Below are 14,742 nucleotides of genomic sequence, written 5' to 3' on the forward strand. Positions count from 1 at the left end.
CTGTGTTATTTTTTTAACTCAGTTATATCATCCTATTGTTATAACAATGCTTACTACTTTCAGGGCTGTAGCCACAACCATCTGGAATTTACTACCCACCGGCTCTTTTTAGTCATATTCCTACCTTGTCTAAGACAGCCCTTCCAGAAGAAGGCATACCAATTAACAAACAATTATACCTTCACGTCCTCTCAAAGTAACAGAGACAAATTCTAGTATTATCCAAGGAATTTGGAAGAGTGCTGAAGACAAAATTTTAAGCCACAAAAGAACTAAGACACTAAATCCAGACAACACAATGATATGTGGCAAAGTTTAATGACCCCCTAAGCCAACCTGCTTATTTTAGATTTGGTCTGTCAGCTAAATACCCTATACAGTGGACCTAGGAGGCCCTACAAACTCAATTCTGATTCTAGTCCTCAGTTTTCTAAGTATGTCCTGTCGTCACATAATTCAGTGCAAGTTAGATGTTGACTATAGGGTTTGCAGCTTTTACAATTCTCTATTTCCTAGCTAAAAACCACTACTGATACAGCTCAGAGGGACCTGACTCCTCCAAGGCACTGGGACTAAAGCAGGGCACTGTTAAGCTCTTTTAAATGCTGTTGAGAATTCTGGTATATGTTGAGCTTTAAATCTTTATTGTAAACACCCTATAAAGTTTTCTTCTGTGAATGAGTAAAATCACTGGATCAGGCCATTCAAACTTTTAAATAGCAGTGGATAAATCCAGCTCTTATGCCTCACTAACTGGTATCTATCAGCCAAGTAGCCCCTTCTTTAACAACCACCTATATTGCCCTCATGGCAGCAAAGTTATTTGAAATACTTTATAATCATTCTGAGAAGACTCTAGCTGCAATGACCCTACAACCAAAGGCATGGCTCCTAATCCAAGAGCCCTTGCCCGAGTCACAACCTGTGCAGGTCAAACAAACCACACCAGCCTTGTAAGGCTAGCATCTAGGGCTAAGACAAGCCTGGGTGAACTGTAAATGAGCCTACAGCTATTCTCACTTAGGATGAGAGTGAAAAGCACCTCTTCAGTAACTCAACAACAAGCCAATGGCTGGTACAGTGCAGAACTTATCACTAGTCCTTATGTAAGGCCACTGATTGGTCCCATGTGGAGTCTATAGTTGGTATAAACCATCTTATGATTCATATAAATATAATCCTTCATTTGCATGCCATACATACTATATAACAAGGCTATATAACAAGGCTATTCAGCCCACTTCTGTGCACGTGTGTGCGCATATGCAAATTCTGGGACTTGAACACAAGGCCTAGGCACTGTCCCTCAGCTCTTCAGCTCAAGGCTAGCACTCTACCACTTGAGCCACAGCACCACTTCTAGCTTTTTTCTGCTTATGTGGTGCTGAGGAATTGAACCCAGGGCCTCATGCAAGCAGGGAAAGCATTCTGCCCCAGAGCCACCTAAGAGAAGCCTTTTATTGGGCCTAATTTAGCAACACCAGAGGTCAGCCCAGAATAGTGCTTCCTGGCTGACTCAAAAAGTGTGCTGATGAAAAAAAAAAAAAAAGGCTTCTCTTGAATGGTATTTATTTGACCACTTGTGATCTTAGCATGGGTAGAACAAGCTAATTTGGTAAGAGGAAAAGACAGCATTGGCAAGACAGCAGTTAAAGATACAGAGAACAAAAACTGCAGAAGTAGAAGCAACTATGAAGATAACCTGTAGAAGAAAGTAAGAAGAGGCAGAAAGTCAAGATTGTGTTAAATGGAAGGTTATAAAGAATCAAAAACTGTAACACCAGACCTGTTAGGAGATGAGAGCACTGACAATCAGGGCTTGAAAACAGTAACACTGGCCATCACTTTCTGGTGGGGGATCCAAGCTGTGGCTATAAATGAAGGCTAACTGGTCACTGACTTTGGGGTCATTGACAAACAAGACTCAGAGCAATGAGCACTAACCTGAGTACCTAGAGCTAGAAGCCTGTAGTTCTCAACACAGAACTTCTATGTTTGTTAGTCCAGCTCATGGAGAATTGGCACCGAACAACCTGGAAATGCAACATTAATGAAGTCTATTCTTAATTTCCATCCAGTCAAATCAAAAGACACAGGTAAGATTAACACTTATAAGGACCATCACCATGTATTTAATAGTTATCAGCTTCAGATAGATGGCAGAGAAATAGGACAATCCAAGAAAAACAAAAATCAAGACACTGTTGGAAATGAATTTTACAACTTGGGAGGGAGTGGAGCTGGGAGGGGGAAACGTATGAAAATGAGGGAGGAGGTAACACTGTTCAAAAAGAAATGTACTCATTACCTGACATGTAATTGTACCCCTCTTTACATCACCTTTACAATAAAATTTAAATTAAAAAAAAGATTCTGGAGCCAGGCGCAAGTAGCTCATGCCTGTAATCCTAGCTACTCAGGAGGCTGAGATCTGAGGATCACAGTTCAAAGCCAGCCTGGGCAGAAAAGTCCATGAGACTCTTATCACCAATAAACCACTAGAAAACCAGAAGTGGTGCTGTGGCTCAAGCGGTAGAGCGCTCGCGCTCGCCTTGAGCTGAATAACGCAGGGTTAGCGCCCAAGCCCAAAGTTCAAGCCCCACGACTGACAAAAAGAAAAAAGATTCTGGAAAGAAAATTCAGAAATGCAAGCCAATTGCTCACACTTGTAATCCTAGCTATTCAGGAGTCTGAGATCTGAGGATCATAGTTCAAAGCCAGTCAAGGCAGACAAATCCAAGACATTCTAATTTCCAATTAACAAAAAAAAAAGTAAAAACACAATTGCTTTTTTTTACTGAAAATGTGTATTCTTCCACAGACCTCAGAACTATCTATTTTGTGAGGTTTCTATCTCCTTTCAATTCCAAGTTCTCAATCAATGAAGTTTACCCTATAGCAGAACCCCTATTCATTCAATCCTTTCTAGTCAGGGCCACTCATTTTATACAGTTTCACCTTAGAATTGCTTCTAATCCACTGTCATCAGCCCAACCCTCTTCCTCCAAGTAGATGTACTATTTGTAAGAGCACACTGTCAAAGCAAGGAAAGGGCTATGGTTTGGATCTTAAATGCTGCCCAAAGCCCCATTACACTGACTCAAGATGGTGCTCTTGGAAGACAGCAGAACTTTTAACAGGTAGGCCCAAATGGGAGGCCTTCAGGTCACTAGGGGACACCCTTAAAGGTGATAATGAGTTATAGACATGAGCCACCAGCTGCTGAGACCTGAGGATTGTGTTCAGAGCCAGACCAGGCAGGAAAATCAGTGAGATTCTTAACTCCAATAAACTACAAAACAAAAAAGTCTCAGGGACAGTGCCTAGGCCCTGAAGTTCAAGCCCTAGGACTGCACAAAAAAGATGGCAGTGGGAGTGAGGGGGAGAAACCCTGGCCCTATCATCTTTGTTTCTGTCTTTCTTCCTTTTTTTTTTTTTTTTGGGGGGGGGGTGGTTCATTCGTGGGGCCTGAACTCTGGGCCTGGGCACTGTCCCTCAGCTCTTCAGCTCAAGGCTAGCGCTCTACCACTTGAGCCACAGTGCCACTTCCAGCTTTTTTCTTTTTGCTTATGTGGTGCTGAGGAATCGAACCCAGGGCCTCAGGCATGCAAGGCAAGCGCTCTACCACTGAGCCACCTTCCCAGCCCCTCTTCCTTTTTTTTTTTTTTGGTCCGTCCTGAGGCTTCAACTCTGGGCCTGGGCACTGTCCCTGGGCTCTTCAGCTCAAGGCTAGTGCTCTTGAGCCACAGCACCATTTCCGGTTTTCTGGTGGCTAACTGGAGATAAGAGTCCCAGAGACTTTACTGCCCTGACTGGCTTTGAACTGTGATCCTCAGATCGCAGCCTCCTGAGTACCTAGGCTAGTATTACAGGCATGAACCACCAGCACCTGGCATCTTTCTTTCTTATTGGTGCCATTGGACTTGTGCTCTCACTTAGATTTTCACTCACAGCTGACACTGTCACTTGAGCCACACCTCCACTTCCAGCTTTAAATCACAGATCTATGCCTCCGGAGTAGCTAGGATTATAGGCATGAGCCACAAGCACCAAGACTCCTCTTTCTTTGGCAATGAGGTTGTGACATAAGGCAATTTTGCCCTACCATGTGCTCACTATGATGTGCGGTCTTGACACAGGGCTAAAAACAACAGAGCCAATTATCAGTGACTGGAACCTCTAAAACAAAAAGCTAAAATAAACCTTTTCTACTGTATAAAGCCATCACCTTCAGTTCTTTGTTATAGTGACAAAAATCTGATTAATACAATATACATTGAATTTCTAAACCCAAAGCACCTCAAAATATGACTTTATTTAGAAATAATTGATGTAATTAGTTAAGATGAAGTCATATTGGAGAAGCCTATCTGGTATGACTGCTGTACTTAAACAAAAGGGAAAATTTGGACACAAATATGCTTAGAGATAACATCATGTGAAGATGAAGGCAAATATCAGGATGATATATCTAAAAGTCAAAGAATGCCAGAGATTGCCAGCAACCAGAAGTAGTTAGAAGAGAGACAGAGCAGATTGTCTTCACAGACTTCAAAAGGAATCAACTCTGCTAACCCCTTGACCTCAGGAACAGTGATCCAGTAAAGTTCTGTTGTGTGCACCATTGAGTTGGGGTACAATGGGCCCTCCAAACCCATGAGTCTACCTCTGTGCATTCAACCAATCACAGACAAAAGATTCAAAAAAAAAAAAAAACTGCTGAATACATACAGATGTTTCTTTTTTTGTCATTGTCTCCTAAACAGTATGTTGTAACAAACTATTCAGTTTGCATTTGCTTGGTATTATGACTAATCTAGAGATGATTAAAAGAGGATGAGCATATGATATATACAAATATGGCTTTAAAAAAAAAAAAAAAACCAAGGTCTTGACATGTAGCCCAAGCTGGCCAGGAACTGGTTGTGTAGTCTAGGCTTGCTTCAAACTAGCAATCTTCATGCCTTCACTTCCAAATGCTGGGATTACAGACATACACCACCACACCTGGCTGCAAATATATAGTTTCATATAAGGAACTTGAGCACCAGCAGATTTCAGAATCTCATAATCCAGTCCACCCCCACAGAAACTGAGGAACGACTGAACTTTGTTACAACTATAATTCATTATGGTAGTCCCAACAAATCAATACACCACTGCATTCAGGTTCAAGACATCAAAAAAGCTCTTCTCCAAATATTTCAAACAACTATTACAAGAAAGGAAGGTAAGTCTAAAATGAAAAATATACAGCCAGGCCTCATTACTAAAAAAGATTCAAGCCTAAAAGTTTTTTTAAAAAACTGTGTGACTTTCAATGTGGTTTTCAAATGAGTTTACCAATGGTTATCATTTAAAGATGCCTGAAGCTAGGTATGGTGGCTCACACCTGTAATCCTACCTACTCAGAAGGTAGAGATCGGGAAAATCACAGTTCAAGGCCAGCACAGCCAAAAACTTCCCAGTACCCCGGCTCAACCAATAGCTATACACAGTGGTATGTGCCTGTAATCCTAGCTAGACTGGAAGTGTGAATGGGAGACTCAAGGACAAGTCTGGCCCAGGCATATTCGTGAGACTCAATCTCAAAAAGAACCAAAGCCAGGCTGGTGTCAGTGGCTCACACCTGTAATCCTAGCTATTTGGAAGACTGAGATCTGAAGACCATGGTTCAAAGCCAGCCCAGGCAGGAAAGTCTGTGAGACCCTAATATCCAATTAATACCCAAAAAAGGCAGAAGTGAAGCCTGTAGCTCAGGTAGTAGGCACTAGCCTTGAGCAAAAAATCTCAGACAGCACCTCGGCCCTGAGTTCAAGCCCCAAAACAAGCACAAAAATAATAAACCAGTTGGGCACTGATGGCTCACGCCCGTCATCCTAGCTACTCAGGAGGCTGAGATCTGAGGATCACAGTTCAAAGCCAGCCCTGGCAGGAAAAGTCTATGAGACTCTTATCTCCAATAAACCACCAGAAAACCGGAAGTGGCACTGTGGCTCAAGTGGTAGCACGCTTGCCTTGAGTTGAAGAGCTGAGGGAAAGCGCTCAGGCCCAGAGTTCAAGCCTCACGACCGACAAAAAATAATAATAAACCAAGCCAGGCACCAGTGGCTCCTGCCTGTAATCCTAGCTTCTCAAGAGGCTGAGATCTGAGGATCACAGTTCAAAGCCAGCCCAGGCAGGAAAGTCCGTGAGACTTGGTGGTGGTAGTGGTGGTGGTGGTGGTGGTGGTGGTGGTGGTGGTGGTGGTCATGGGGCCTGAACTCTGGGCCTGAGCACTGTCCCTCAGCTCATCAGCTCAAGGTCAGCACTCTACCACTTGAGCCACAGCATCACTTCCTTCTTTTTCTGCTTGTGTGTTGCTAAGGAATCAAACCCAGGGCCTTATGCATGCAAGGCAAGCACTCTACCCCTGAGCCACCTTTCCATGAGACGCTTATCTCCATTTAGCCACCAGAAAACGAGAAGTGGTCCGGAAGTGTTGCTGTGGCTCAAGTGGTAGAACACTAGCCTTGAGCACAAACAGGCTCAGAGACAGCATCCAGATCCTGAGTTCAAGCCCCATAACCAACCAAAAAAAAAAAAAAAAATCAAGATTACATTGAATTCGCATAAAGACATATATAGTCTCAATTTCAGACTCAATTTTTGACTAAAAATCTGTTAAGACCTATCCTATTCTTTAAGGAGCCACCTATTCCAAGTTAGCAGAATCTCTCATTGTTATCTTCTTTTTTCAAAAGTTGCATTAACAAGACCAATGGGGGCAGCAAAAGAAGGTAGTAAAGGTCAATGCACTCTTTGACCAAACTCAGACTTCTGACAGTTACTTCAGAGGGCTCTGGAAAAGACAGTGCTTGCCAGAGCACCATAGTAAAAAGAGTTGTATAAACTAATTAGAAGGCTTTCATGAAGAATGGTGTAATTTTTATAGTAAGATATTTTTCCACTAATTATTTTTAACTGATCAAAATTAACTGATGCCTAGTTGCAATCTCAGCTCTTAAATCCTTTGAGATAGAAAGATTAAAATGAGTCCAATCCAACCCAGGCAGTGTCAGCGCTAATGCTGCATGTGGTGGGCAGTTGTGAGTTCAAGGGCAGTGCCCCACCAGCTAGAAACAGAAAAGCCCCAGAACGAGGCCTGCACTCTGCCCACAAAACTACCCTGTGAGTACTTCTCTCATTAGAACAGTGTAAGGCCACACAATGGGCCTGGATTCTGGAATCCAGAGGAAGTGGGATACTCTCTGAGGATAGTAAGCTGACTGCTAAGACAATCAATAAATGACGTAGCATAAAGTATGCTGACTTCTTTGGAAAGAATTTTATGAACAGAGGATTTCTCATACAATGAACAATGTAATCACAAGTTCTAAATTAACTAAGGGTGCTACAGTAAGAAAATAAGTTATCAATCAATCAATAAAACTTATTATGCGCAAGACTGCTAATGAAGAAGGAATTTTAAAAGACACCTTCTTGAGTCATATGCACATAGCCAATGCAGAAAAAATACATGCAAAGGCTTATGTTGGCCAGGTGCCAGTAACACACCTGTATCCCTAACTATTTTGGAGGCTGAGATCTGAGGATTGTGGTTTGAAGCCAGCCCAGGCAGGAAAGTCCATGAGACTCTATCTCCAATTAAACACCAAAAAAGCAGGAAGTAGAACTGTTGCTCAAGTGATAGAATAAAAAGAGTAAGGGAGAGAGTGCTCAGGCTCTGAGTTCAAGCCCCAGGACCAACCCAAAAAAGAAAAAAGAAAACTTATATGTTAAACCCAGATATCAAACATATTTCACAATTCAGTCCAATCTCCTGAGTCATCTGCTTTATTTAGCCAAAAACATGTCCCACTCTTCCATGCCCATGCACTGAAATATACTCTTTTCTCTTCCTCAAATGTTTCATTGTCTTTATAGATAACTGCAAAACCTTACCTGTCTCTCAAAGTTCATCCCTGAAATCTTTTATAACCTAAGTCATATATGATAGTTCACAATTCTTTTGATCTATTTTAGTTCTATACCAGGAAGGATAAGAAAAGTTTCACAACTTTTGTTCTTTTCTACTATTCCTGGAAACTAAATAAACCTAAGTTTGAATCTAAAAATGAACCAACTTGACCAAAACAAATCAACTTATTTTTTTCTGTATCAGGCACTGACCACAGTGTCAAGTGCTATACCAATTAAGCTATGCCCAGCCCCCAGTCCACTCATTTTTATTTTAGAGACAGGATATTGTTAACTTTGCTTCTTTCCCTTTCCCTCTTTTTATTCTTTTTGCCTTCTTGCACCACCCAAACCTTCAAACTCCTAATTTATTTTATAAGAACTCTAATTCTTTTCTTCTATATAACCTTACTTGGGGAATAGCTGATGTTGCTAAGTGGTTCTTAATACGTTTATTATCTACTTTGGTTTTGAATTGGTGATTTCATTATAGCTGTATGCTTTCTCTCCTCTGAGCACCAGTGAAAGAAAACTAACCTAATAGATGATCATGCAACATAAAAACACATTATGAAAAGGCAAGGCTTATGTTCATAACATCTGGGCATCAGTGGCTCATGCCTATAATCCTAATCATTTAGGGGGCTGAGATTTTAGGACTACAACTCAAAACCATGCCAGGTAGGAAAAGTCTGTGAGACTCTTATCTGCAAGTAACCACCAAAAGTCCAGAAGTGGAAGTGTGGATGAAGTGGTAGAGCACCAACCCTAAGCAAAAAAGCTAAGGGACAGCACCCAGGCTCTGAATTTAAGCCCCAGTACTGGTACACATGTACTTACACATACATATATGTATGCGTGCACATACACAAAGTTCATAACAGCTAAATGAGTATAAAAATGTCACTTTTCAAAAGGATCAATGGTCTGAAAGAGATTCAAACAAAACAGATAAATCAAGAAAAAAATAAAGCCAGGCACTGGTGATTCACACCTATAATTCTAGCTATGCAGGAAGCTGAAATCTGAGACTCTTACTTCAAAACCAGCCCAGGCAGGAAAGTCTGTGAGACTCTTATCTCCAATTAACCACCAGAAAACCAGAAGTAATGCTGTGTCTCAAAGTGGTAGAGTGTCAGCTTTGAGTAAAAGAATTCAAGTATAGTGTCCAGGCCTGAGTTCAAGCCCCACAGCCAACAAAAAAGAAAGAAAGATAGAAAGAAAAGAAAAGGAAAGAAAGAGAGAAAGAAAGAAAAAAGGAAGGAAGGAAGGAAGGAAGAAAGGAAAAGTTAATTCAAGACCTGAACAAAAAAGTCAACACAGATGAGAAATCCAGCAGGGAAATTGAGATTTGGGAATGGGGGAAGACAATGGAATTGTTGGAAAACACTTCAATAAATCAAAGTTTAAAAAAGCAGTAGAGAGCATGACCAGTAGGATCAAGAAGAGGAAGACTACCAGGACAGAAGATTGGACTGAGGAAATACTACATTCAGTAATAAAGAAAAAAATACATTTTATTTATTTGATGACACTATTATTTTTATTTAAGAAACATCTCTCACTAGCAAAGATATACACAGACTGAAAATGGAAGGATGGAAAGGGCATAGCAGTAAATGGAAGCCAAATATGGCAGTAGTAGCTATACTCATATCTGAAAGACTTCAGCCCAACTTTAGTGAGAATAAAGAAGATAAAGAATTTTTTTTAAGATAAATAAGAGAGCTAGGAATGTGGCTTAGTGGTAGAATGCTTGCCTAGCATAAGTGAAGCCCTGGGTTTGATTCTTCAGTACCACATAAACAGAAAAAGCCGGAAGTGGTGCTGTGGCTTCAGTAGTAGACTGATAGCCTTGAGTAAAAGAAGCTCAGGGAGGGCTGGGAAGGTGGCTCAGTGATAGAGTGCTTGCCTTGCATGCATGAGGCCCTGGGTTCGATTCCTCAGCACCACATAAGCAGGAAAAAAAAAGCCGGAAGTGGCACTGTGGTTCAAGTGGTAGAGTGCTAGCCTTGAAGAGCTGAAGGACCACACCCCGGCCAAAAGTACAGGCCCCACAACCGGCAAAAAAAAAATAAAAAGTTTAAAAAATAAAAATTAGGGCTGGGAAGGTGGCTCAGTGGTAGAGCGCATGCCTTGCATGCCAGAGGCCCTGGGTTCGATTCCTCAGCACCACGTAAGCAAAAAGAAAAAAGCCAGAAGTGGCGCTGTGACTCAAGTGGTAGAGTGCTAGCCTTGAGCTGAAGAGCTGACGGACAGCACCCAGGCCCAGAGTTCAGGCCCCATGACTGGACCCAAAAAAAATAAATAAATAAAATAAATAAAAAAATTAAAATTAAAAAAAGCTCAGGGAGGGGCTGGGAAGGTGGCTCAGTGGTAGAGCGCTTGCCTTGCATGCTCGAGGCCCTGGGTTCGATTCCTCAGCACCACATAAGCAAAAAGAAAAAGGCCGGAAGTGGTGCTGTGGCTCCAGTGGTAGAGCGCTAGCCTTGAGCTGAAGAGCTGAGGGACAGCGCCCAGGCCCAGAGTTCAGGCCCCATGACCGGACCCAAAAAAAAAAAAAAAAAAGCTCAGGGAAAGCACCCAAGCCCTGAGTTCAAGCACCAGTACTGGCAAAAAAAAAAAAAAAAGACAAATAACAGAACTACCTATTAATAAGGGAACACTTTATCAAGAAGATCATAACAATTTTAAATTCTTATGTACCAAATTGTTTATATACTTGATGTTATAAAAAAAAAAATACTACTGGACATAAAAGAACAGATCCAAGCACAGTATTTGGACCTCAATACTCCCATTTCATCAACAGACACATCATTCTGACATTTAAAAAAAAGTCAATTTAAAAACAAACCTCAGATTTAAACAGTGCCATACAGCAAACAGGCTTAACAATCATCTAGAGAGTAGTTCATATAATTCAGGCACCATTCATTCTCACCTGTAGTCCTAGCTGATACTCACGAGGCTGAGATCTAAGAATCATGGTTTGAAGCCACATTAGGCAGGAAAAGTCTGTAAGGCTCTTATCTCTAATTTGCCACCAAAAAGCCAGAAGTGGAGATGTGGCCAAGTGGTAGAGCACCAGCCTTGAGTAAAAAAGCTAAGGGACAATGCCTAGACCTGATTTGAAGCCCCACTATCAACACCAAAAGAAATGAGGGAAGGGAATAAAGAGAATTACTATGTTGCAGTATTTCAACTCAAGTAACTCCTATGGAACAATCTTAATTCCTAAAATTAAACTAAATACATCTTGATAATGAGACATGGAAGTTTCCACTGTAACAAAGCTGAGGAAATAGGCTGAGAAAACAATACAAATACTAAGCAGTGGTAGAAATACAAAGCAAGCTATTCATCCTCACCCAAATCCAGCCTAAGCCTCCAAATAGAACTTTTATAGTAGCTTCTATAGTAGAATAAAAAACTCAACTTGACGCTAAGGCCTGGCACCAGGTAACCCCCATCCACCTCTCAGCATAGCTCTCTCTCCCACCAGATTCTTCTACACTCTTCCAGCTCCATATACAAGACTGTATCCTGAATCCCTCGTCTTCTCTATGAACTGGACATGAAAGAGTTTCTGCCCCACTAACTGCTCTGGCTGGAACACTGCCTTGCCTGTGCATCCTGCAGATCTCAGTCCCAATTCCCTTCGGTGATTCCCTAGCCAAAATGTTTGTCACAGAGGCAAGTGAACATTGGTGTAAATTCTTTGATTATCATCTGCTGAGGACAGAGACCATGTCTTCATTCTTCCTAATTCCAAGGCCAACCACAGTGCCTGGTACCAAAAGAGCCCTCAAATAAGAAATGAACATGAAATCTGTAAGAAAGCAACAAAACATTTTAAGAGGTCTTAAGAATGTGTGTATTCTCATATGGTCAATTGAAATTGTTTTAGGAAGAAGGGAGAGAGAGTGATAGGTGTGAGACTGACTGGAACGTATTATAAACATGTATGGAGATATAACAACGAAATCCTCCTCTGTGTAACTAATGTTGTACATCCTCATAAATGTATCTTTGGTGGATTCACAAAGAAAAGGAGCCTTAAAAATAGCTAGTCTGGCTTTTCTGTGTCTCAAAACAAACACTGAACATCAGACAGGTAAGATAATTCCCCTCCCCCCATACCCATACACGCACGCATGCTCCTATGATAAAGCACAGCTACTGGTTGCTGAGTAATTTGGTTTTGATATCTCCTGACTGGGCGTCTACTACGTAACTGAACTCAGGAAATGTCAGTCAAGTTAACATGCACAAGAGTTTTAAGCACATATGTAATAACAACTAATTCTACTTATACTGCTGTGGTTCAAATGCAGAAGCAAACCATCTCTAAGGTGCAAATCCCCTGCTAGTAGCCCCATTATCCTTGATCACAAACATGGGGGAAAAAATGCCACAGAGATTTATACTGAGAGTATTTAAAAATAAATAGATCAGAAACCAAATGGCCTTAAAGATTAAAATAAGAAAATGTCAACTATTCAACTTGTAGGTGGAGACAGGAGAGAGGAAATGGAAGAGAGTGAGGGTACAGAAGATATTGTACAAAAGGGAAAGTACTCATTACTTGACTCATGTAATTGTAATCCCTCTGTACATCACCTTTATAATAACAATAAATTCCCCCCCCCCAAAAAAAAAAAACAGAAAGAAAATGTCACATGAAACTATTTCCAAACCCTAAAAATTTTAAGAAAATTAGTGGGACTAATTACAGGCTCACGCCTGCAATCCGAGCAACTCAGGAGGCTGATATCTGACTATGACAATTTAAAGCCAGCTCAGGCTGAAAGTCTATGGGACTTGAGCAAAAGAGCCAAGAGACAGTACCCAGACACCCAGTTCAAACCCCAGTACAAGTATACACCAAAAACACCTAATTTAGCCCTCCAAAACCCCTCTGGTGTAAGTGCAGATTGTATCTATACTCTGAAGAAAAATCAAGTCTCATTTAATCCATAAAGATATCCCTGAAACCCCAGTCCATAATGACTTTTCCACCTTCTGACCTACTACAGTACTTAATATCTACCATACAGTTTGCATTTTAACCGCTGTCACCTTATTGCTTTCCTGATGATGTAAAGTGTGCAATCTTTCATTTCTTCTATATCATTTTGGGCGCATATAATAACATAGACACTTAACACTTACTGACTGAAATGAAATTATACATTGTGATACAGTGTGATAGCACACACCTATAATCCCAGGGAGAGCTAAGGTAAAATTCCTACCTTAAGCCAGCATGGGCTATAGAGCAAGTTTGAGCCTAACTTTGGAGATAGATAGATAGAGACAGACAGACAGACAGACAAGACAGATTGATCTTGAGAACCTGCTTCAAAAGAAAAATAACAATTATTACAGTTTTTGAACAATGGGTTTTGGTATATAAACTCTTGCATTTTATTTCTAAATGTCATTTCCAAGATACATGTTCCCACTCCATGTCATTAGTTAAATGTGGTCATCATCTAGTTACATGAAGTCTAAGGTTTTCCTAGTTACCACTGCGCCAAACTCGAGGTAGGTTTGCAGTGTCACAGTGTATTTTCAAGCGGAACTCTGACACCTGCTCCTCCTACTTCCCCGTAACAAATTCTCTTGAAATCTTTCCCATCTCCTAATCGGTCCCAAGAAGAGTTTCTTGCACATCTAAAAAGCGGTAGGAACCCAAAGTCAAGTGACTGGAACCTTAGCCACACCTCACACCCAATGTGGCAGGCGAGTCCGCCGGAAGCTGAGCGGCTCGAACGCGTACAATTAAATGGGTCCCTGCGGTGGAGGAGGCGGAGAGCGCGCACGGCTCCGCGGCCGCGCCAGGCACCGAGCACACGTCAAGGGCTGCGCTAGGGCGGCCGTTGTCCCCGGCCCCGGGGCGCCGTGCCTGCCGGGCCCCGGGGGAGACCCCGGAGGACGCCCCGGGAGCCGTCCTCCAGGCTACAAACGCAGCAGGCTCCAACGCCGCCTCCATCCTCTCACACCCAACGGAGCCACCAGGGCGGCCCCGCCGGGCCAGGCGCCAGGAGCGGCCCCGGCAGGCCGGGCCGCAGGGGGCGTGAGGTGGGCAGCGGCGACGCCAGGGCCCGGGGGAACGCCGGGGACGGGCGGGGCACGCCGGCCCCAGGCCGCCGCCGTGGCGCCCCGGGAGGGAGGACGGGCCGTGGGTCGGGGCCGAGGGGACGAGCGCGGGGGAGGGGCGGAGGAGGCCTCACCGTCGCTCTCGGAGGCCGGCGCCGGCGCCGCGGACCCTCAGTTGCTAAGGAGAATGCTCTTCCGGGTCACGGGCGCGCGTCGCGGGGAGCGACGGTGGCCGGGTGGAGTCAAGAGCGCCGCGTGCGGGGCGTGTGCGCGCCTCCCAGGTGCTCGGCGCTGTTCTGCCCTCGCTGAGCCGCCGCCTCGGCCTCTCTGCCTCCCTCAGCGGCGTCCGTCGCCGGCCGCTCCAAACCGGAAGGATCCTGAGACAGGGTTAGCCACGCCGGCCGCTTTCCCGCTGCAAGTTTTATCCACCCACCTGCTTGTCCACCTGCTCGGAGCCAGGGGCAGTGCTGGCATGGTGGCTGAAGGCGGGGCAAGGCCGGTGCAGCTAATGGCACAGCAACCCAGGCCGCGCGTCCTTCACGCTAGGAAGAACGAAGGAAGCCCTAGAGCTTGCCCTAGAGATGCCTTCCCCAGGCATGGGAGGAAACAATGATGGCGGAGACTTTAACCAAGTGAAAAGGGTGTGTATTGCTAGTCAGATTGTAGGTGTGGCTATGG

General features: G+C 43.3%; 1 protein-coding gene across 1 annotated transcript in view; it reads right to left on the reverse strand.

Moving 5' to 3' along the window:
- Window positions 1-14,262, reverse strand: part of Dis3l2 (DIS3 like 3'-5' exoribonuclease 2) — a 341,977-nt gene extending 327,715 nt beyond the window's left edge. The window contains exon 1 of the mRNA XM_042679162.1: window positions 14,199-14,262. The gene's annotated coding sequence lies outside the window, so the exon portion shown is untranslated. The remainder of the gene's footprint in view (window positions 1-14,198) is intronic.
- Between the last annotated feature and the right edge of the window lie 480 nt (window positions 14,263-14,742).

Source organism: Dipodomys spectabilis, unplaced genomic scaffold, assembly GCF_019054845.1.
Source record: "Dipodomys spectabilis isolate Male_0828 unplaced genomic scaffold, ASM1905484v1 ptg000051l, whole genome shotgun sequence".
Classification (NCBI taxonomy): Eukaryota; Metazoa; Chordata; class Mammalia; order Rodentia; family Heteromyidae; genus Dipodomys; species Dipodomys spectabilis.